This window comes from Thunnus maccoyii, chromosome 3 (genome assembly GCF_910596095.1).
Source record: "Thunnus maccoyii chromosome 3, fThuMac1.1, whole genome shotgun sequence".
NCBI classification, from domain to species: Eukaryota; Metazoa; Chordata; class Actinopteri; order Scombriformes; family Scombridae; genus Thunnus; species Thunnus maccoyii.
The window spans coordinates 34,263,877-34,283,796 of record NC_056535.1 but is presented as its reverse complement, the minus strand read 5'-3'; the positions used below and the strand labels follow the sequence as shown (position 1 = coordinate 34,283,796).

The following is a 19,920-nucleotide window of genomic DNA, read 5'->3' as shown; positions in this document are numbered from 1 at the left end:
GACATGTAATTGTAAAAAGGTTAAAAGGACTAATTGTAGAGAAAATGGACAGTGTTTAATTGGTACACTTTAATTCCAATTAGTTTGTAACATAACCTTCTTTTACTTAAGTCTTTCTGCAGGTAGAGTTGCAACGATTAGTCAATCGACAAAAAGAAAGCAACTATTTTTATAATCGTTTCAGTCATTTTTCAATCGAAAATACTAAAAAAAAAATGTGAGAATTTGCTGTTTTTCTTCTACATATATAACAGTCAATTGAATATCTTTAAGATTGAGGACAAAACTTTACATTTCACAGACCAAACGTTGAATCAATAATGAAAATAATCGTTAGTTGCAGCCCTAATTATAGGCAAGCGTACAATTCAACAAATATGTACAACTTCAGTAATAAATGTAATTTAAAAAAAGATTTAATTTGGTCTTAATTTATCTCTGTCAGCTTTTCCAAGGAAATTCTTCTGGAAATCAACATGAAATCTACGTAACTTCTATATAATCTCCTGTTTCTGGTGCTATGTGTACTGTCTCAGACACAGTCTCTATTTTCCATATAATTAGCCCCAAACATACAGTAGTTAAAAAGTAAAGTAGTTAGAAATTATTAAAGAGGACTTTTACCCTCAGGGGCTCTACTGGAATATCTTTGCATGATTTAAAAACTCTTTATTTATCTTCAACTGGTCCTTTATGCAGCCCCTCAGTTCAGCCTCTGTCTGAAACAGGCCGTTTTAGCTCCTGTCTCTTTAAGGCCCCGCCTCCTGATGAGCCCACTCTGTTCTGATTGGTCAGCTTTCAGGAAGCTTCCTCCGGGTCCTTCTTTACTCCAAATGTCAACTTCTCAAATCCATCCGTACATGTTGGAGCTGAATCACATCTGAAATATGAGAGTGAACAACACATGGAAACACCTTAGCAACCACCTTAGCAACAGCCTTAGCAACAAATATTACAGAACAGATGTCCGTTTGTGGGAATACGTGAACAATCTGACGTCAGTTTAAGAAGGAAGTAGCGGTAACTTCGTCTTACAGGCAGCATTTCTTCAAACGTTCACCTCAAGTTTCTGATCATGTTTAACATCCGACATCAGAACAGGAAATAAATAACAGAAAATCACAATAAGCAGAATACATCCCCTTTTATGGAATTATGGAACCTGTGAAACAAAAGTGAATGAAGCCACATTCACATGTTTAGGTATATGTTTACATGCCTACAGTTGCCTTGGTAGCAAAGGTATCCTAGCAACCAAAAACTGCTTTCAAACCATCAGCAGGTTTCATTAGATTTCGACTGTTTGCCTCTTAACTGTCACTGAGTTTAAACTCATATTTACTTCCAGAAAAAACACATTTCACAACTTTTAAGTGTATCAATTCAAATTCAGACTTTTTCCACTTTAAACATCAGAAAGTCGTCTCAGGCGAAACGTCGCTGTGAGTTTGGAAGTTTGGCTTCACCTTTCTAAGTCTTCCTTTAACCCGCCTGTTGTTGCCTTTAGTTTCTAACATTCTCTTTTCTTAAAAAAAATAAATAAATAAATATTATACGTAGGTGAATAAAAACATATCAAAAGGTAGTCTTGGCAGACTTTTTGAAGATATATTGAAGTTCTTTGGATAATATCACAACTACTACTACTACTACTTCTAGGGAGATTTTATCAGACATAGCTTTAAGAGAGATTCATTTCTGTTAGTTTTTCTTATTAAAAAAAAAAAGAGAAGTTTTCTGTAAATATAATATGATTTTTGTTTGGTTTTGGGTTTTTTGACTAAATGGGTTGATTATAAAATCAAAATGAAAAAAATCTGACCTTGGCTTCACTTCTTTACATGCAAAATGATGCACCGTTTTTTTTATAGAGTCATCATGTCCAGTCAGATATCAGCTCGTGTAAATAGGAAGAACAACAAAAGCTTTTTGAAATTTTTTGTATTTTTATTTCTGTCTCTTATTTAAGATGAAAGTCATGATTCTTTGCACATAATGTTCGACCATTTTTATGACGATGCTTATATCGGATAGGCATGTTTACGTTGATGAAGATATTGAAGAAGATATTCTATAAATCCAGTTTTATTTCTAATAAGACAAAGTTTTATCATTTAAAATGTTCACATGACTGGAACAGAGATGATTTTTTTTTTCTATGTTTGGTTTGGTTTTACTGTCCCACACCGATTATATACCAATCACATCATGTTCTGTTAATGAAATGTCAATAAAAGTGAAAACTTCATTGTCTCACATGTGATGATCATTGAGAGGAAGAATATTCACTTTGTTTAATATTCACTTCTAATGAAGCTGTTTCCTGTTTCAGTGGTTTCACAGGTCAGAGTTCACCTGCGTTAGTTCAGCCAATAGAAACGCGGCTGCTGTGTTTAGAAATGGAGCCGTTATTATTTTGGTGTGTCTCGTCACCGTTTTTAGTAAATAATCACAGTAGCAGCGAACAAACAGTAGCATCACTTTCATCGATATTTATTTATCACAAATGTGACGTCACGGAAACATGAACACACTTTATTCCTGATGTTTTTACTGGAGCAACGAGGTAGTTTAATCTACTGGAGCTGATTCACCAAAAGTATTAAAACCTTTTAATTTCAAGACTCTTAAAGTCTCCGTCCACTCAAAAGTGTGTTTTTCTTCTTGTTCCTTCAGCTGGATGTTGTTTGTTTTCATTCATCTACTGAAGGAGGAAGTTTCTCTGTGATCACCTTAAATCTGAGATCAGCAGCTACGAGCAGGATTTGTGACATCACAACCAGTTTGGAGCCAACCGTGGTCCAGTATGAAACGTACACAAGTGTGATGTGGAAACTTGAAGCCTCTAGTGCATTAACACTGAGAATGAACTTTACAGTGAAGGAGGAGACGTCTTTGCATCCAGCAGTTCAACTTCTAAAATGAACAATATTTACATTATCAGATATTCTGGATTTTTAGAGAGGAGAAGGAGCAGGAGATATAAATTTAAGGATTTTAGTGGTAATTATGCTTTTGTTTTTTTTGTGGAAAAATCATATCAGACACATTATTGTTCCTAGCGGAGTGTTTTTATTTGTCTTAATACATGTCTGTAGGGGATCTTTAAACTCTCTTGTTCTCTTGTTCACAGTGAGTAGATGAGCTAGTTTGCTGCAGGTGTGAGAAACGTCTCCTTAAAGCCCACAAACACATATAAAAACACCCTTACAACTAATGTCACCGTCTACAGCAGGAAAGAAACAATATTCAAGACTTTTTTAAGAAACTGAATTGACTTTTGAAGACCTGCAGACACCCTGACATCCAGAGCGGATCTCTAAATATATTCAGTATTACACAGCTGAAGAGTGCAGCTCATACCAGATGAATTTCTGAAAGACCATTAACAGTTTTTGGGGGGCATCTGTGAGATTATGTGCAGTATAAATCTACCAGATGTGCATAATAAATCTGCCTTGTGGTATCTTGCTGAAATACCCCTTTAGGGATATATATCCTCCTCCTCTGGTGATGTGCAATATGTTCAACCACCTGCGCTGTAATGAGACCGGACACGCAGGCTCTGTAGATACTGATGCCCCCAGAACCGGTTTAATTTCATGGCAATTTAACTTTGTCATTTTGAATTTTCATGAGAACATTTCATTTCTTTTATTTTGGTCTAATGGATCATTAAGTCGCGTTTCACTGACTTATGCTGAGAAGTAACATTAACCTAAATGGGTCAATACATCACCGTCTACCAGAGTTAAAGGTACCCTGTGGATGGTTTTTTTTGATCATCCACTGAACTCAAGACAATAAAGGCACAAATCCAACATTTTATCAGGCAGACAGAGACCGGACGGCTTTAGAACATATTGAATTTTCACAATAAGTGTTTTTTAATTAGCCTGTTATTAGTCTTTGGAGCCGTTTCTAAACAAACTAACGTGACCAAACTCTTCATAATGAAGGAACATGTCACCCAGTGCAGCGCTGTGGCTCACTGATGTGTTTTTAATAGTTTCTGGACAACAACGGAGGAATAAGATATATCAGGCTTTGGATAAACATACAGTACTTGTTAGTAGATCAGTTCATTGTTGGTTTGGATCCAAACAACACAAAAAATATAGAAATTTGCCAGACATATATACTTTAAACATGTTTCCTGTTGCTTTTAATTGACGCCACAGTGTCATTTATGTCCCTACTAATTATTTGTTTAGTTTTATTGAATTAATTAAGGGAAATTAGAGAATGGTAAATCCGGTAATGGATATAAAATGGATATACCACACAGCGGCACACAATCACCACTTATGTCTGGCATCACATGTAGCACACAAATTTAGATACATTAGCATAATTATCATTAATCCTTCTAGAGGAACGGTAGCCTCTAATGGCCTCGACGTTTTTTCATTGTGTGCTGCTGAAATCTGTCTGATTAAGTGCATATGGAGCACTCGTAACGTGTTAATCCTGTTCGTTAAAGCAGAGAAAAGCTAATGCATGTAGTTAAAGGAAGGTTGTACGAGTAGGAACATCCTTTTTGCCATAGGAGGAGTTTTTATTAGACAGAAGCTGACAATCATCTAAATTATGATCCTTTGCTTACAGCGGTTTTAAAGGACGGGTTCAGCATCCAAATGAGTCAAATCAAGTAGATATCTTTCAACGTTACAGTCTTTTTAGTGTCAAAGTTCCTCTTTTTGTTACTATACTTCCACCTGCAGCTCAACAGGGAAACACTGTCCAAGGAAACACAAAGAGGGAATTTGATGCTAAAAAGACTGTAAATGTGTCAGATATCCACTTGATATGACTAACTCAGACTGATGAAGCTGAATAGAAGCTTCACATCTACTTTTAAATGACTGTGTGGACACACTGTGGATTTTGTCCTCCATCACTTCCATTGAAAGCACATTTGAAGGATCTTTTAATATCCAGTATGAACAGGAGGAATGATTACAGCGAGGAAAACCTCTTTCACTGTTCATATAGACACCTGACTGTTGTTTTAAAGGTGCAGTGTGTAGAATTTAGTGGCAACTAGCAGAAATGGACTATAATATTCATAAGTATGTTTTAATTAGTTTAAAAACACCTGAAAATAAGAATTGTTGTGTTTTTGTGACCTTAGAATGAGCCCTTTATACCTACATACAGAACATGTCCTCTTCCACTAATTTAACCTCTTCCACTCTATTTCAGAGCAAAAACTAAAATGAAAAACCACAGTGACTATGTGCGTTAGTGAGGTCTTGCCAGAAAGGAAACCTCCCAAAGTTTCTTGTTTCTTGAGGTGCTACAGAAATAAAAAATAATAAATTCATTTTTTCACTCTAAATACGTTCATGTGCCTCTATCTGTCTGTCTAACACAACCAGTGTTGTAATAGGAACAAGCTATTCTTTAAGTTAAAAACAAATACTTGATTTTGTATAAATTATGTTAATAAAACAAGGTGAAGAAGCCGATCTTTTGGGAATTATCATAGAAAATAACGTGACAAATACAGAGAGTAGAAACTAAAATGTCTTAATTAATAATTAAGAGATGTGCAAAATCTCAACAACTATCAAAGAAGTGATGGAAGTTTTAGTTTTGTTGGTTTTGTTTCACCTGGATTATTGATCAGTAGTTTGGTTCAGTCATCAGGTCCAATAAGGCGGCAGGTGCAGCTTCTTCTCTGGGTCGAGAACAAAAGTCACTAAAATACATGAATGTCTCTCTTGGTTTGAAGTGAAAACTAGACTCATTGATGGTTTTCATTTGGAATGTCATAACAACAAAAACTCAACAATATTTATTTTTTACAAGAAACTCTCCTTTAGTACAGATACAATTATTTAACAAGACATGATGCTGGAGGTCGTTTTACCAAAATCACAACCTCATCAGTTCAACATACAGTAATAAACCAAACAATACAAGAATGGAATTCACTCCCAAATCATATCAAACAACAAAATAATGTATCTGCTTTTAAAAAAAAGTGCTAAAGCCCATTACTTTAGAAGAAACTTTGGTAATTAATAAGTATTCTTATGATGTGAAATGGTTCTAAGGGCATTAAATGTTAAATGATGATACAGTCAGTCAGAGCCTTTTATTTTCTCTGTTTTTGTGTTGTTTACATTTTGTCAATTTGTTTTATTTACAGCAGATGTGCGTTATGATGCGTGTTGTCATGTCAGTGTATTGTGATGAGTTGTGTGAATATGTATTCTTGTCACCTTGTTAACTGTGTGGTTACAGGAGAACAGCTGTTGCTATGCAGAATGTGTAAAGGTAAAGTGTTGTATGGAATTGTCAACAAACTAGTGAAGACTTGACTGAAACTGGAGGATGAAACTTCAGTGTTTCTTTCATGAACAGCTGCAGGCGGATTCCCAAAAAGGACTTTTGGAGACTCCAAACTGCTGTAAACTTCCTGATTACTGAACCACAAGAACAGGAGAGAGAGCCAACCAGCTGATACATTTAATGAGCTTAAAAGATGTAAGTTACACATAGCATTTAGCTCCTGTCAGTGTATAATACAGGCTGTATGTATATTTATTATTTGAGCTGTAAAATAAGGACAGGATCTTATCTAATGAAGCAGGTTAAAAGTTTAAACACAAAAGCAAAACTCAGCATTAAAGAGCCTTACTCATCTTCTACCATCATATTAACACTGCAGGATATTCAAAAACAAGTCCTCTTGGGAGCAGAAGCTGAGCAGCGCAGAATGTGTGACTGAGATTTTCGGTGGGTTCATGAATGCAGCATCTGGCCCACAACTCAAACTCCACGTTTCCCACCTTCTCACCCTCTCAGTTTTGCTCACATTAACGTATGAACCCGTCGTACCAGGACCATTTTAGTACCAGTTGGTGCACGAGATCATGAAACACATGTTGTCCACCTTCCTGTTTCCCATCTGGCACTGGGGCAGCTCGCCGGCGGTGTCTGCAGGAGTAAAACGCATTACTAGAATGCAGCAATTTGCGTTTTATTTTCAGTGTGAACAGAAACATTTTGCTTTCCAGATGTGATTCAGCTCCAACATGTACGGATGAGAAGTTGACATTTGGAGTAAAGAAGGAGAAAAAGAAGTGAAATCCTGCTACTATAGTTTGTTTACGTAGCCTCCGGAGCCGGAGGAAGCTTCCTGAAAGCTGACCAATCAGAACAGAGTGGGCTCATCAGGAGGTGGGGCCTTAGAGAGACAGGAGCTAAAACGGCCTGTTTCAGACAGAGGCTGAACTGAGGGGCTGCATAAAGGACCAGTAGAAGACAAATAAGGAGGTTTTAACTGGAAATCATGCAAAGATATTCCAGTAGAGCCCCAGAATATAAATATAGAGCTGGAAATGAGCAGAACACGTGTCCTTTACGGGGTCACAAGCCCAATAAAATTAGAAACCACTGGTTAAATCCTTGAAAATGTGTTGTATTTTATTAGCTTATTATGTTTTCTGAACTTAATTCTTAATCTGAAAAGTATATAATGACTGATACTGATGAATGTAGTGGAAGAAAGGTGTAAAGTTGCATAAAATTAAAGCACAAGTACCTCAAAGCTGTACTTAAGTTGAGTAAATGTACTTAGTTACTGAACATGAACATTTACCTTCAGCAGCAGCAGCAGATCCGTCAGTACTGACAGACTCCTGATGTTTTTCTCCTGATGTTTCCTCTTCTGTCTTCTCAGCCTTCCTCTCATGGCTCTGCTCTCCTCCCATCATCACACTCATCAACCTGGAAGAAACACACAGGTGTGAGTGTGCACAGTGACAAACGTCTTCAGTGGACAATAGTTTAATAACCAGTCACATCTGCACTTAGTTTCTCTCCAGACAAAAAGAAAAGTGTAAATATTGTATCTGGAAACTTAAGTTGCTGTAATTGTTTTTAATGTGGTTTGGACTCATTTGTTTAGATGTGAAATCCTTCTGCACTGTATGAGTCAACATCAAATATGATTTCCTTTGTTTGGCAAAAGTAGCAACACTTCTGCTTTTGACTGCAGGTTATTAATTCTTTAATTGTGCTTTTCTGACGAGCATTTTAACATCCACAAAAGCTGATATTGATAAATGACAGAATACAAGTTAGTTTTAGTTTTCATGTTTTCAGAATGACTTCAGCTTGTAGTTAATACCTTCAGCTAGTGGATGAAAATCTATACAGGAAGTGTGAACACAGACTCGAGATTAAAGGATAAAGATGGAAATATCTTAAGACCAAAACCAACAGTTAGTTGATCTACTAACAAATACTGAGTGTGTTTCCAAATACAGTTTATTCCTCTGTGCTAGAGGAGCTCCGTCGTTGCCCAAAAACGATTAAAAACACGTCAATGAGTCACATCGCAGTAGTCACACACATCGTCCTGCTGCCAGAAATACTCACTACAGCACCAAATCTGGATTCATCCGCCGCTGAAAATAGTCCCCAACACATGCACTATTTCCTCCTGTTTGTGTAATGTTTGCTAAAAGCTTAAGTGAGCGGCTGTTCTAGGACATTTCCAAGCATTTTTTTTTAAAATCTGAAACTATATATATTGTGGCAGTTTTTAAAGATTTAGGTCTTCAATAGGAACGGTTTTGGAGTCGAGTGCCATAGAAAGGGTAGAAAAGTCGGAAAGTATCGAGAGACAGACTGATGCATTGTTGGTTTTGATCTTTTTCTAGGTGGAAGGTAGAAGTTTCAGCTTTACTGTCGTCATTCAGCACAGGGTTTAATAAAGTTGTTGCCCAAACAGGTCGAAATTGAATAAAAAACCATTAAAAAAAAAGACAAAAATAGAGCAAAATAGAATATAAAAAGTAGCACTGAAGGAAGAAATTCTAAAAAAGAAACTGTTGTATTTGCAAGAAAGATATAATGTTATCATGCACATATGAAGCTCAGCTTAAATTCAGACAGGAGGACTCTTAATCATTCATTCATTCATAATTTCACTCTTCTTTCTCCCTCTCTCTCTCGGCCCCTCCCACTTTCCACTTTCACATCAGCTGTTAGTCGCGTCACGTCTAGTTAACAAATCAGATTTCTCCATGATCCCTAAACAGCCAATCACGGCCTAGCTGTCTAACTTTAAAACCGTGTCCCTCTCTGTCGCCGTCAGCTGTCATTTCAGGCAATAATCGCATCCACCCCCACCCCATCCACCTCCTCAGCCGCAACACCGGAGCTCGCTCTTCGCCTCTCCACCCCGGATCATCATTCGTCTTCCCGACCTCACGTTCTGGCGAGGCCCCGAGGACCTCAATCCACGCCTCTTCATCAACCGCCACCAGTGTCTAGACTCCATCGGGCGGGTTATCCTATTCATGCTTTCATCGCCCCCTCCATATTCGGCCACATCACAATGGAGTCTAAACCCTATTCACTACGTAAACCGAGTCTCTCCTGATTGAAAAGCTAAAGCTTGCTGTGTGTAACACTGGGGCTAAATAACCGACTGGGTAACATTAACCCAGTATTGTACTGGTGCTATATCGACCCAAACTGGGTAAAATCTTAGACCACCATGTATAGTGGGGGGTCAACGTGGGCTCCGTAGGAGGTTAATCATGTTCGGAGCTTCACAGATGAAAAAGTCAGATATTTTTCAGCTGGGAGGCGTGTTTGGAGCGTTTCAGGGAATAAAACGAAGAGCGAGAGAGGCAGAGATAGAAAGAGGTTTGATAGAGAGGACGAGAGAGATCACAGCCGCTGCTGGTTATCAGCTCGGACATCTCTAATCCCTCCCAGAATGATCTGTCCAGGACGCCAATCCAATCAAACACAACACAATCAGTTTAGCGGACGCAGCTGATGGGATCATCTTACTCTGCTCAACACTTTACACGATCGCTGAAAGCTTTCCCGGTGGTCTGTAATGCATGCTGGGAAATTAGACATGATGAGAAGGGTCTTTAGATGTCTGTAGGGTTTTGTTTTTTTTTTCCTCTCAAGACAAAAACAAACTCAGACAGCCAATAGAGATGCAGCTAATGATTAATTTCACTACTGATTCTTTTTTTTATTCATTGACTGTTGTACAAAATGTCAGAAAATGAAAATAATGTCATCACAAGCTTCTGGATTTGTCTGAACAACACTTTAAAAACTCAAACAGATTCAGTTTATAAAGATGTGATGTCGAAAAAAGCTGCAAATCTTCACATTGGAGAAGCTGGAACAAACATGTTTGGTGTTTTCATTTGATTAATTACTTAAATTACCACCTCAGTAGTGCAGCAGCTCTAATGGTAATACTTAAACGCACAATATGTAATTTCAGCCACTAGGGGTCTCAATCAAAACAATAACAAAAGACGGAGTGTGATGACGGTGTGAAGTAGCAAGGGATCATGGGAGTTGTTGTCTTCATTGTTAAATAACCAGCTTCACCGGGATAGGATTACTCCAGTGTTAATCATTCCTGATGCTTGTATCCGCAGAGGTCTCCTCCTCTCCAGAACAAACGGACCCGGAGATTAAAATTGTTAAAAATACTAATTAAAGCTGTTTTACCTAAAAAATCAATATTTCTCCGACGATGTTCGGCAACCACCGAACTTCCTGGAGGGGCTGTTAGCCGAGATGCTGCTAACGTTTGTCCAGTTTATTTCTCTGATAACTTAAGATCCAGACGTCCAATGACTGAAATCCTTCTTCCTGTTAAAAGATATAGTTAAAAACCACCTAAATTTATCATGAAAATGTGGCTTAAAACTGAATAAAAGTCAATTTATAAGAGTTTCTGTGGAACAACCACAACGCCGATGTATTATCTTGTATGTGTGTAAGTTACTCTTTGGTAGACGCCATTGTAGCGGACAAACACAGCGCCGCTGTGTGCATGTTGTGCGTGTTTACTCTTTGGTAGAGGAGGTATGACGTCATTGACAGGCGACCAAATGAAACGGTCCGTTACTTTGATTAAATTACAGATTTCTCTGAGTTTGAAAACTGTTGGAAACATTTGGGATAATGTAAGTACACAAGTCAACAACATATATAACATACCTTTTTATATATATGTATATATTTATGTATATATACATTTAAGTAAAGTACAAGTACCTCAAATTTATACTCAAGTACAGAACTTAGTTACGTTTCAGACCTGAAGAGGTGAAAGTATCCTGAATTTCAGAGCAAAAAAAAGCAAAAATGAAAATTGTTTTATGTAACAGAAACATATTTTTCTTTCTGATCCTTTTAATCAACTTGTTACTGTTCAGATTTGTTGGGAAACCAGGTTGTTGGCCAACAAACTGATCAATTCATCAATTATTTCACTACAGCGTGTACAGTACAGTCTCAGTGTCCTCTATGTAAAGTTTACTGATTTACTTACTTAAAGCGATTAATGGATTATTGAAATTATCGATTAATCTTTTAGGCTTTTGTTGCTGATGCATCGATGTGTAAACAGCATTTTTCTGTTGTAGTCGGTTGATGTGCAGCTAATTTTAACTACTTAACTGTCGGGTAGTTTAATCTATCACAATACCTTCCAATAAGCCGACCATACTGTATGTTCTGACATCTTCTACTTCAACTACAGTTGACAAATAAATGTAAAAAGTAAAAAGTTGTACTACAGTAACAGTCTCAGTGTCCTCGCTGGTTCAGGCTGCTGAGACGTGATTGTAGAACAAACAGGAACGAAACGCTGCTGAATATTTTCACACTCGACAAACTAGATTTCATTCATAACACGATGACAAACGCAGATCGTAACCGGTGTGTCAATAAGACAGCAGAAGAAGTAATGTGTGTGGCAGTAAAATCAGGGAGCACGCCTTTAAAATGAGGAATTAACTGCCTCACAAATGAGTAACGGCGATGGCTTTCTGGCTGAACTGCGAAGCAATAACTTGTGATAATTTTCACATAAAAGTTGATTACAGGCCTAACCTTTAACTCCACAACGACATTTAACATCAGAGCGGGACCTTCTGCTGGACACACATAAAAAAATATAAAAATATAACACCAGGAGAGCAAAGCGGTGAGTATAATATAGAAGATGAAAAGAGAATTATTGGATTTATGGTGCAAAATTGATATCATCTGTTTAAAAATACTTCTCTGAGGAATCCTTTTATTCTTGTTCTTTCCAAATAAAACATATTTCATCTGAGCCGAGCAGCAGTGTGAAGCTAATCTGAGCTACACAAGCTTCATTCATGAACTTAAGAGCATCTCAGTCATCATTCAGCGCCGTCGCTTCCTCGCTTCCCCTCCCAGCTGTCTGCGCAGCACAAGTCACAGCTGGAGAGAAAGCCGAGCTAAATATAGCCGCCCTCTCTCTCTCTCTCTCTCTTTCTTTCTCACAGAAACTGTTTTGTTTTGACTCGTGCCTCCTCGTCTCCGCTGCTGCCCTCTTCAGTTCCAGATAAACTGAATCTTTTTGTCGTCTTTTACTCGACAGAAAAAAAAAACCTACATGTGACCTGCGGGATTCATTCGTTTGTCCCCGTTTGACTTCATATTTCAAGGATTAGAGGTTTAATCCCTGCAGGAGACACACATGCAGACAACAGCTGGGCCAGTTTATTAGTCATACTCAGATAATAAATACAGTATGATGCAATACTGACCGTCATTATTGATTAGTTCATTAATTAGTGCTGCAAATAATAAGAATTTCCATTATAAATTAATCTGCAGGTTATTTTCTCTATTAGTTGTTTTAGTAAATAGTGAAAAACACTGTTTTCATTTATAAGAGCTCATGCAGACGTCTTCTAATGTCTCGTTTTATCTGATCAACAGTTCAAAACCCAAATATATTCAACAAGCTGCAACCAGCAAATATCCAGCAAACAGTAACGGAAAGTTGATTAATCAATTAGTTGATTGAAAGGAAATTAACAGGCATATTTAATAGTTTCAAGCAAAAACAGCAAAACATTTTCTGCTTTCATATTCTTGATGATTTAATGCTTTTCTCCATCAAACATGATCATAAACTGAATATCTTTAACATCTGGAGACGTCGCCTTCGTCTCTTAACTGTCATTTTATGAACCAAACGATTCATCAATTAATGAGAAAATAATCTGCAGATTAATCGATAATGAAAATAATCATTAGTTGCAGCCTTGAACGTGATTAAAAGTTATCTGAATATCAAAATAGTTAATAGATTAATCAACTTATCGTTGCAGCTTTGCTCATAATGTTTAATTAATGTGATTTAGAGACGTGTTATTTATTTATTTTAGACCCTGTTTACACTCGGTTTTAAAATGTGTTTTGAGCCGTTGGATCACAAGTGAACGTCCACCGACATACATAGTGATCCGATCACTCAAACCACACGTTGAGGTGGTCTGAGACACATCTGACCACATATCATTTGTGATGTAAACTCCGGCCCATGTGAAACAAATCTGGCGACAGACTGATGTAATAACTGTGCACGAGGCCCTTTGACCTTCTAGTGGAGGTGATGTCGGCAGTAATGAGACACACAGGTGTGAACATCGATGTGTCTCGGTTGTCCGCTTGTGTTCAGATCATCAAAACACATTTTATAACCAGTAAACAGTGTAAACAGCCTCTAATTCATATAAATGGGAACCAAATAGTTTAACAGCATCATAAACTGCTGCCATAAAATAAATCAACATCTCTTAGATTAAATAGAAACTAAACATTATAACCTTCATAAAGATATGATTTATTGCAGCGATGTTGTTTTGTACTGTATTAGTTTTATCTGTTAAACCTAATAAACTGGCATGTGAGTGTTTTTCATGGTAGGAAACTGTGTGTTACTCTCCTTTATGAATGAGGTTCATCTGCTGACAAATAATTAAGATAAATAACGTCTCACCGGCAGATTAATTACAGCCGAGCTGCATTATTGATTGGATTACAGTGAGAGTGAGTTTGCTTCGGCTTTATTCTTCCTCCTCTTTAATGAATACGCTTCATTAACTCAGGACTGCTGATGGACGTCAGACTGTAAGACACATACGAGACATAAAGTAAAATCAGAGGAAGAGCAAACGCAATCTGAACTTTTATTTATCTGATTTTTAAGGCTAATATTCAGCAGTGGAAAGTACATTTACTCAAGTACTGTAGTTAAGTACAGTTTTGAAGTATTTGTACTTTACTCGAGTATTTCCATGTGATGCTACTTTCTACATTTCAGAGGGAAATATTGTACTTTCTACTCCACTACATTTATTTGACAGCTTTAGTTACTTTTCAGATGAAGATTTGACACAATGGATAATATAACAAGCTTTTAAAATACAACACATTGTTAAAGATGAAACCAGTGGTTTCCAACCTTTTTGGCTTTTGACGTCTTACAAAAAGCAGTGTGTAGTCGGGGTCACATTTCACATGTCTATGAGTTGTTAACAGCTCCACCAAATAGTGATTTTTCCCTCTAAACTTCTCACATGCTTTCATTTCAATAAATGTTCAAATGATCCAATATTTCAGCAAAAATCAAAGATTAGAGAAAAAGTCCAAAAAACTGAAAACAGATTTGTGTATCAGAACTTTGTTTTTTCTTCTTTCCTCTCCCATTAATCATCTCACCACCCCTCAGATTTATCTGCTGACCCTTTGGAGGGGCCCCGACCCCTAGGTTGGGAACCACTGGACTAAACTAGCTAACTGTATATAAAGTAGTGTAAACTAGCTCCACCTCCAGCAGCTACAACAGTAACATGCTGCTCTAACACTGATGCTTCACTATTAATAATCTAATGATGTCATATATAATAATATATCAGTCAGAGGGACCAAACCACTACTTTTACTGCAATACTTTAACTACATCAAGCTCATAATACTTATGTACTTTTACTGCAATACTTGAACTACATCAAGCTCATAATACTTATGTACTTTTACTGCAATACTTTAACTACATCAAGATCATAATACTTATGTACTTTTACTGCAATACTTGAACTACATCAAGCTCATAATACTTATGTACTTTTACTGCAATACTTTAACTACATCAAGATCATAATACTTATGTACTTTTACTGCAATACTTGAACTACATCAAGCTCATAATACTTATGTACTTTTACTGCAATACTTTAACTACATCAAGCTCATAATACTTATGTACTTTTACTGCAATACTTTAACTACATCAAGATCATAATACTTATGTACTTTTACTGCAATACTTGAACTACATCAAGCTCATAATACTTATGTACTTTTACTGCAATACTTTAACTACATCAAGCTCATAATACTTATGTACTTTTACTGCAATACTTGAACTACATCAAGCTCATAATACTTATGTACTATTACTTAAGTGGGACTTTTTATACTTTATACTTTTTTACATTGCTGCAGTAGTACTTTTGCTCAAGTAAAGGATCTGGGTTTTTCTTCTAACACTGGTAATATTTGACTCTTTATGATATAATATTGTTGGAAACAGGTTTACATAACAATAATAATCTTGTGTAAATGGTTTGTTGGTTTATTTTTAGTGTAACTTGTTGGTCTCATGTCGACCACAGACTGCAGGTTAAAGCCTCAACACCTTTACAAACACCTCAGTGGCTGCAGAGAGCTGACATGTTTACAACCTGTGTGTGTGTGTGTGTCTGTGTGTGTGTGTGTGAGCTGTTAGCTGCTGTCAGGAACAGAAATTAATTGTATCCCACCTAATCGACCCCCACGTAGCCTACGAGACCCGTCCGTCTCTGTCAGCCGCTGGTTCCGGTTAGTTTACGGTGTTTCCAGGCAGAGTATCGATCCCGTCCGACGTGTGCGCGGAGCGGCTGACTGCAAAGATGCTTTATATGTGAGAAGAGGGATCACTCCATGTAACGACTGCACCGGACATACAGAAGGCCTTCTCAGTCTTCTTCTTCTTCTTTGTATTTATTGGCGGATTAAATACCAATTTATAGGTGCATACCGCCACCTGCCGTACTGGAGTATGTAGAACAGGATTCAGTTTACAATATCCTACTAAATAAACAAAAAAACAAAAACAAAAACAAAACAACTATAATATATTCTGTTAATCAGTCTCACCTTATCACCACTAGTTCCTAGTATTCCTTCCAAATCCCGTCCCCGTTTGGCTTCTCTCACCTCATTCTTTCTCTGTCAGTGTGTTAATACGTGTTCAGCATTTTCTAGTTATATTACAATGTGCACATGCTGGTGAATTTACTTTTCCCAATAGAAAAAGTGTCTTATTTAAACTCAGTCTGGATCGCACTACTTCCTCTCTTCTATTTCTTCCTTTAACACTCTGTGCTTGAGCTGTTTTTTGTATCTTATAGTATGTTCTGACTTTACTGTCCTCATCCCACTTTTTCTGCCAAAGTTCCAATAATTTCTTTTTAATTAGTGTTACATGTCTGTTATATGTCTGTTATACTTCATGCTCTTTTTGCTGTCCTGTCTGCAAATTCATTACTCTTTAATCCCAAATGTGCAGGTACCCAATAAAATTCTACCACTATTCCCATTCTCTGAATTCTAAATAAACATTGCAACATTTCAAACAATAAATCTTCCCTGATTGATTTCAGGCTTTGTAAACTCTGCAGCAGAGTCATTACACAGGACGACTCTGTCAGGTCTTCTTCTTCTACCCACTGCAGACCAGTAATCACCTCCATCGTCTCAGCTGTATAAACTGATAAACTGATCTGTCTGGTCTTTTGAACCGTCACACACAGAATGCCATTCTCTAGAGCAACACTTTGTGTCACATCCACACATGTACTGTAAACAGCACCGTCTGTATGTTGGCTGAATCAGTAAATCTCCTTTTTTTCATAACCAACTGTTCATGTGCGTTAGACATGACCTTAGTCAACAGTGTGACATCGGAAACAAATGTCTCTTACACTTAGCGTAGTGTCGTTTCTAAACAAAATATCACTGCCTTTTTATAACAAGCTGAACTTAAAGGACCAGTGTGCAGGATTTAGTGGCATCTAGTGGTGAGATTGCAGACTGCAACAAGCTGAACACCCCTCCCCTCCCTCCTTCCCCTTACAAGTGTGTAGAAGAACCTCCGGTGGCCGTGAAAAAACAAGAAAGGCCCTTTTCCAAAAGGGAGCGGTTCTTCTTCCAAGGAGGCTGCCGTGTTGTACCGCCATGTTTCTACAGTAGCCCAGACTGGACAAATCAAACACTGGCTCTAGAGAGGACCTTCTGTGTCTTTTACAAGTTTTTTCCGCCACTGTAGGTTCTCCTCCACGCTTGGAAGGGAGGGGGAAGAGTATTCAGTTGGTTGCAATCTGCAACCTCACCACTAGATGCCACTAAATTCCTACACACTGGTCCTTTAAAGCAACATTTGAAATGGGAAAACATGATGGTCCATCACACCTCGCAACTCAATAAGTTTGGAAGACTTATAGTAGGTTTGATGTCTGTTGTGTGACAAACAAATGTCTGTATCAAATTTCATGTAGATTCAACAGTTGGTGACATATTTCAGTCTGGACTAAAGTGGTTCAGACTGAGCCACGTCGCTACTTGCTAGTGTGGCAAATAAAGACACCATACAGTTGTTTCCTGTGATGCCATTTTTAAAGCTCTTATCAAGGTCGTCTTAGCTGCAACCTGCTGATAGTTGTGGCGGTTGAGAGCCTCCCATAACAAAGCTTACATACTTCACATTCTGCCTCAAAGTAACGCATTTTGTCACCTTTACCAACAAAAATAGATTTTTTAGTTTAGAAGAGATAATATTAGTGTTTATAGTGGCAGAGAAGGCTGCAACAGTAGGACATATATCACAAAACTCTCAAACAAATGAGAATGAGAGCCGACATTTTTCCAGTATGCTTGACTGTCAAGATGGATGTTGTTAAAATTCTTCTCCTGCAAGACTTTTATCTGGTGAAAACATCCAACTAGTTAGCATGACGGCTAGCTAAGACAAATTATTTATTTATTATTAACATTATATATAAAAATCTGTGTGGATGAAACTTAAACATACAGAGAAGGATGAGGACCACAGTCAGAGTTCTGATTTCAAACTCAAAATTCTGACATTTCTGAAATAAAACCTTATTGTCAGAATTATGAAACTCAGAACTCAAATACATTTTTCACATGTGGCCTTAATCATCTTCCATAGAAACATGAGAACCTGTTGTAAAATGGTCTTTTATTTAATTTTAATTTATTCGCAAATACATAATACTGAATAAAATCCAGATAATAAAAATAAAAAATATGACTGGAGAGATTAAGAAGCCACAGATTTATACAACAGAGCTCTGCTCCACTTAAGTAGAAAGACAAACAAACAAATAACAAAACAGGAGAAAAAACCAAGCAAAAAAAAAAATAGACTGACAAAACTTTAAATTACAAGGAAAAATAAATGACAACAAGAAATAAAGAAAATGAACAGAAAAACTAATCAGTCAGTACACAACAATCCAATAAAACAAATAAATACTGTGTGTGTGAGACGATACAGAGAAAAAGGAAAAACAATATAAAGACGTCAAAAAATAATTAGACATGAGAAGATAACAATCTCTTGATAATGAATATTATGGAAACTGCCTGCAAACACTCATGAAATAATACAAAAAACCACTGATGTAGTTGATTCTATATTATGACAATAAATGGAGGCGTTACTGTCGACACAGTGGTCAACAGTGTTGTCTCCAAGGAGAAAAGAGCTCAATGTTTCTGACAGTTTTCAGCAAACAAAGGAGTCTTACATGATTGGCCCCTTGGTGCTTATCTAAGACAGTCAACCTATAGAAAAACTCCACATCCAGCAGAGTCCAGCGAGGTCAGAGTTTAACACCATTTTCACCTGCTGAGGAAACGGTAGCAGGAGACTCAGGCAGAAGATGTCTCCTCCATCCCCTCAAAGACTCCCAGGATTGTACTTTAAATCTCTTGGCAACATATATATTTATAGATAAATAGAGAATAAAAATAAGACTATTAATAAAAAATAGGAATAAAAGGTCATAAAAGAGATGAAAACAACCAAACAATTAAAAACAGTGGCCCCAAAACTCCTGAGTGGCAGCATATAGAGAGTTATTCCCATAAAAACCTGTCTGGATAAATGTGTTTTTAGAAGCGATTTAAAAGAAGAAACTCATTTTTTATTATTTGATTATTTTAGCCTAATTTCCTCTGGCTGGTCATTAAACAGTCAAGGTGCCTTAATCAAGAAAGTTCATATATTAACACAATTTCTTCTGAGATATTTTGGATCAAAACAGTAACAAAGGCATACAGTGATAATAAAAACCAATACAAAGGGAATAAATGATTAATATTAATGTTTCAGGCTTGTTTACTTTCACTTGTTTTACTAATTTAATTTCACTGTAAGCCATCCAGTAGGAAAACAACAACAACAACAACAACAACAGATGTTGAATGTGAGTCAGACAAAAACAGTGAGGAGTGAGACCTCTCTCTCCTCATAGATGCTCTTTGTCTCGCTCTGGTTCGTCGCCTCCCCTCCAACCCCAACCCCAACCTGCTGCAGTGACGTCACGCAGGTGGCGAGCTAATGGAAATGTCAACAAACAAGACGTCACACCGAGAGGCCGACGTGATTGGCTCTGAGTGTCGATCCCGCTGCTGCACGAGGAGACGGGAGGAGAGAGAGGACGGCGGTGTCTGCAGTTGCTATGCAGGTTACTGACGGAGGAATACGGGTTATGGAAGACACACACACACACACACACACACACACACACACACACACACACACACACACACACACACACACACACACACACACACACTGATGCTCAGCATCAGCAGTTGTGAAGCAAGAATAGAATAGAATAACATAGAATAGAATAGAATAGAATAGAATATAGAGGAACGGGGTGCTGATTAATTTAACATATAATCCAGTGAAAATATAACAAGATGTCATATATAGAATAAAATACATACACTAGA

At 37.3% G+C, this 19,920-nt stretch overlaps 1 long non-coding RNA gene across 1 annotated transcript; it reads right to left on the bottom strand.

The window, feature by feature from the left end:
- Positions 1–6,461: 6,461 nt before the first annotated feature.
- Positions 6,462–15,858, bottom strand: LOC121894168. The gene is made up of 3 exons (XR_006095496.1): positions 15,654–15,858; positions 7,613–7,740; positions 6,462–6,948 (listed from the first exon to the last, which is right to left on the bottom strand). It is a non-coding gene; the product is annotated as an uncharacterized LOC121894168 (long non-coding RNA).
- Positions 15,859–19,920: the final 4,062 nt, after the last annotated feature.